The following is a 5,739-nucleotide window of genomic DNA, read 5'->3' as shown; positions in this document are numbered from 1 at the left end:
TTGCTCACTCTCTCTCAGCCCAGCAATGGAGTGTTTACAGCAGGGTAGCTGGCAGGAGACCAGCCTCTGTGTAATCTTACCTCCCCCTAAAACCCCCTGCACATGCGCTGAAGCCCACCACTCCCCCCCCCAAAACACATACACACACACCTCCCGCTCAGTAAGCCAGCCTGCCTTACGTTCATGCAGGACTGGTCTCAGACAAAGGTGGGGGGTTGGGAGGGGGGCTGACAGAAACAGGTCATGTGACAATCCCTCCTACCAGCAAACCGCCCTCCCCCTCCCACCAGGGGGGCCATTTAGGGAACAGAAAGAACCCCTCCATATGCAGAGTGCAGTGACCAGTATATTGTCTCACTGTCACTGAAGTTCCAAGTGCTTGAAATACCAACTCTTTCGATGCTGGTAAAATTTCAGAAAATTTGCAGATCCCAGTCAAACATTTGTTCTAACCCAAAAGCACAATCACATAAATGTGAGCTGGTGGACGTGTCTGTTTCAGAGAGACACCGTTTTGATGAAGCCCTGATGAGCTGCTTTGTCATTCCTGAGATGTGAAGAGGATGGTTCGCCCTGTACAGGGGTCCGACAGCCTGTTCAATCTGGCGAGACAAGGTACCGCTGTCTGACTGGGGAGTGCAGGAGGTCCCGCTGTCTGACAGGGGAGTGCAGGAAAATGCTGAGTTACATCACCTCTGATGGAGTACATCTGACTCTCATACAGTCTTGTTAGATTATTTAATGTTGAAGATTTCATTGCAATGAGGTGAGTCCTCATGTCCAATATGTAGGCCATCATTCACTTGAGATCATATCACACTTACTGCTATATTCCCTGATATCCTTTAATCACTGTGTTTTTTCATGCCAATATCTTTAATATTGTATCTATGTTTCTGTATACCTGCCGATATGGCTCTAGGTATCTGTGGCAGGCAGCCTGTAGCATAGTGGTTAAGGTACATGACTGGGACCCGCAAGGTCAGTGGTTTGATCCCCGTGTAGCCACAATAACATCCGCACAGCCATTGGGCCCTTAACCCTACATTGCTCCAGGGGAGGATTGTCTCCTGCTTAGTCTAATCAGCTGTACGTCACTCTGGACACTCTGGAGTGTCTGCCAAATGCCATTAATATAATGTATCTATAGATACAATTGTGTCATTGTCCCTTTAAATAAAGCCTGTGCCATGAACAACACAGGAAGCTGGGTAAATACTGTATGCATCTCATTGATTGGAATAAACCAAACTAACAATTACAGTATTAAAGCAGAAATAAGCATTTTAAAAATGAGCCACACTGAGATCTAACATCAAGATCCAAGATTCAAAGCTGTGTGTGTGTGTGTGTGTGTGTGTGTGTGTGTGCACACGCATGCGTGTGTTTACCTCACAGGAGCGAGTAAGAGTCATGGAGCTCAGCTGTCTTACTCGAAGTTTTCCGAGCTGTGTCGAACACCAGAATTACTCTATGGAGCAGTAAGGGGGTTGGGTTGCAGGCAGGATGACGATGTAGAAACTTCCATGTCCCCATCCTGACCTCTAAAATATGTCAACACCCTCATCCACCCTTCCTCCTACACCGATCCCTTCCTTTACTCGACTAAGAACAGGAATGCCAAAATATGCCAAGTTTGTTGTAAAACAATTGATTTGATTGTGCTTTTATGTAATTTGTAGACAATTGTAGCTGGAAATGACCTGTTCATTACCCCGGAAAACACTGGTATGAGGTGGCCTTCTATATAGAAATAAAACTGAATTGAACTGGAACTGAATGAAATTGAGATGAATCATGACACAGTGTAGCACCCAGCATGCTTAAGTGCATTTCCTTGGCAGCTTCATTCATTCAGCACAGCCTCACTGGCCTGCCAAAACATTCTACTCATTCTGTCACATGCTGGTTTTATAATTTATTTACCACACACACACACACACACACACACACACACACACACACATACACACACACAAACACACCCTGGAAAGGAGTGCTAGTTCCTTTGTTGCTCTCCACTCAGTCTGGGGCCCACAAAACAGGAACCATGAGTAATCACCTCTTATTGCTGAACTTGTGAGGCAGCAATACAAAATAAAGCATTAGAGAAAGAACAAGTGAGTGAGAGTGAACATGAGAGCAAAAAGAAAAGGAGAGAGCAAGAGAGAGAAAGAGAGGAGGGTGGAGAACATGTGCCTCTCTAGTCCATCAGAACATTGGAAATGTGATTGGTCAAAAAAACCTGCATGACAAGTTTGTGTCACATAAAATTAAGGACATGCGGTTTGTATTGAGTATACTGCCTACTTAATCATCCCCTACTTCTGATTGGGTGCTTCAATCCCTTGCATTCCCAACCCACTTTGATTCCCAGTTCAATTTAATTCATAGGGTCAAGTGCATTCAGTTGACCTCTGAATTACTGCAACCTTCCTTGTTAAATAGTACAATTTAAATAAAACAAAAAAACAAAAGATCATTTAGACATTGCTAGCTTGCTAGGGACAAGTGTCTTGGTGCCAGGCTTGTTCTGCATGCCTATTTTAATCACAGAACCTGAGACCCACCTACATCACCCACAACACTCCCTTATGTGTACCTAGATTGGTGTTGACAGAGTTGTGTAAATTCGGAGCTAAAAAAAAATCCTTGCACAAACAGAAGCTCTGTTGTCACAGGAAACGGGGCTCTCATTTTGGCGATCCAGCCAGTACCAGACCTCTTCATTAGTAGCCAGTGTAAGCCGGTAAACTGCAGTCCATGGACAGAAAACCAGACTAACATCAACCCTCAAAGACTGTCTGTACTGTGTTTGGGGAGGGGGGGGGGCAAATATCCTACCAAACTAAATTACCATAACCAAGGTTACAACAAGTTAAAGAGCACTATGAACTGTATTAGGAAACCGAGGAGGGTTCAGTTGTGTGCATTTATCAAACAGAAACTGTAAAAAGTAAGGGGAAATTCAAGAACATTTATGTCACACTACACCAGCATAGTTAATATCTAGTGACCAGTGGAGGCTCCTCCATAGAGGTGGAGGAGGCCTGGCCTCCCCAATAATTTGAGAGAAGAGAGAGATTAAAAAAAAACAATAAATATATTTATTTTATTTATTTATTTTAACAAAAAACATATTTTTTATTTTTTATATTCATATTATTTTAGTTTTGTTCATAAATCTAAATTTTCCCATGGCTAAAACCCAATATTGCAATTGTAAAGCAACAGCCCAGATTTCCCTATCAGTTTGTATTAAGGGAGGCCAGGCCAGGCCAGGCCTCCCCTAGGAAATGAGATTCTCATAGAAGTCAATGTAATGCATTTTTTTTCATGCCAATATGTGATTGGCCAGATCACTGAAAATGGGTGGGCAACGGAGGCCTGGCCTCACCATGCATTGTGTCCAGGGCTGAAAGATTGACATTTTGTTCGTCCAATCACATGCTACTGGTTCATTTGGAATCAACTATCCTTTCCTTTCCTATTCAACACAGAAGCCATTTTGAGAATTCGCTAGTCACTTCAGTCAAACAAACACTCGCCATAGTGGCTACGAGTGTCCTATCAACTTGTGCTTTGCAGGAAATTTAGAGAACACCCCTGGCTATCATCCCTGGAGTTTATAGCTCATTTGGCCACACACTTTTGCTTAAAACTACCTCGGAAGTCGGCGAGATTCTAGCGCAATTTGAGATCTTGGGCTGGAGATATGCAGATTCCAGATACTAGGGAGTGAGAATGACATTCAATAGGTCATGTTAGACACCATTTGGGATTTATTGAACAGTTTTATTTTTAATGTAGTCCATTTCGTTTTATTACAAGTCAATTTAATAATCTTCCATATCAAATTACCGAATTGTTGCTCTGTGAGGAAATTCACTCTAAATACGAATAGAGTGCTGCCCTCTAGTGGATAACGTTAACGTTAGATAAAGCCAACTGGAACCATATTTTTACATATTTTATATTAAATATATTGAATAAAACTACATATGATAAAGAAAGTGTTATCTTATCTTTTTTATATGCTAAACTTGATTAAATTGGTGATTACATGTTGAAGCTGTAGAAGAATGAAAAATGTAAGCTAAACAAAATTGTTTTTAACTACATAATTAAAATTCCTGCCTTTTACACATGTTCACTTGGCATTTATATTACATCCAAATGTCATTTCTCAGCTTAATTATCAGGCAGGCTCATAGACTTACAGCAATGTCATTTCTTCAGGAAGGCACAAGGCTAAGCTCTGCACAATGAATTTCATCAGCCAGAACTTTCTGACTGTAGCTTACACTCCAAATAGTATGCCTTTGGCCAGCACAAAGACAGATAAGAGAACAGGGAACATTCCATCGCGAGTGAAGTGAGCAAGCGGAAAAAAATGGCCTCCTCAATTCTGGAAGTCACCAGCCTCCACTGCTAGTGACACAGATACACAGAACACAGCAAGTAATTAGCTACACTTACAGAATGTCACAGGTTTTATTTTAGCAGGGCAATGAATGCTTTGAGGCCTTAGAAGCTTATTAATGCCCACCTCATTATGAAAGGGTGGACTGAGCTATCAAAGCAGTCACTATGCACAAGACTAACTATTCACTGGGTTCGATGGAAAAGCTAAATGCTGTACTCAAACCTATCTCAGGGTAATGTTTGTTTAGTGTTCTTTATAATTACTGTCATCAATTACACTTGTACACAAAACTATTTACATCTGAAAGGAAGCCTTTCAGGTGTAAATAGTTGTTGACTGGAAACACAAAATTAAACAAATTGGCCAAGAAGAGGAAGACCACAGTCTATGCATTTTTGATGATGGTGATCGTGAGCAAGTTAATGACTGTATCTGTAATTCACTATGCATTCTGCCACCAGAAGTGAAATTCTGCCACTTTAAAAACAATGCTGACATGAACATTTAAATGTAGCCTTCTTCAAACTTCCTGTTTGTTTTGAAATGACAAGACAGAGCATTGGCTAAGATAATACAAGTATACTTATAGTATATGGTGCACGTTATTAAAACCTTTGGAAAGCACAGAAATCAACTACTGTCATAACTAGACATGATACTAATGTCACCCAGAGGTTTTGCTACCCATTTATCACAATGAGCGCCACAAATAACAATGACATGGTTCAGGCGGTAAGTGCAGTCATCTGGCAGTTGGATGGCTGCAGATTCGATTCCGCCCTGGGTGTGTCGAAGTGTCCCTGAGCAAGACACCTAACCCCCAAATGCTCCTGACGAGCTGGTTGGTGCCTTGCATGACAGCCAATCGCCATTTGTGGGTGAGTGTGTGTATGAATGGGTGAATGAGAAGCATCAATTGTACAGCGCTTTGGATAAAGGCGCTATATGAATTCCAACAATTTACCAAATGACCTTAACTGTGAACTATGGAGATTACAACATAAAAACTACTGTTTGCTTAAATCCTTAACCAATTCCCTCTGACTAGCTTTTTCATACAATTCCCCATCAGTGGTATGTATTTCAAATGGAACATATGTTTACCGGGTGAGGCTGTGCAGCACTAGCATGCACAAACATTTGTCTCCATCTTGTGGTGGCATCAGTTCTAACAGACAGAGCATTCCCCTTTCCATGGTGCAGTAAAAGAGCTACAAAAATGTAAATCTTGGAAATATTTTTACATTTTTCCAAATGCTTTCTATACTACACTGTCATCTATAAACTACACAAAAAGCACTAAACACACGCTG

Source organism: Conger conger, chromosome 8 (assembly GCF_963514075.1).
Source record: "Conger conger chromosome 8, fConCon1.1, whole genome shotgun sequence".
Classification (NCBI taxonomy): domain Eukaryota; kingdom Metazoa; phylum Chordata; class Actinopteri; order Anguilliformes; family Congridae; genus Conger; species Conger conger.
The sequence above is the reverse complement of the archived record's forward strand: the minus strand, read 5'-3'. Positions refer to the sequence as shown.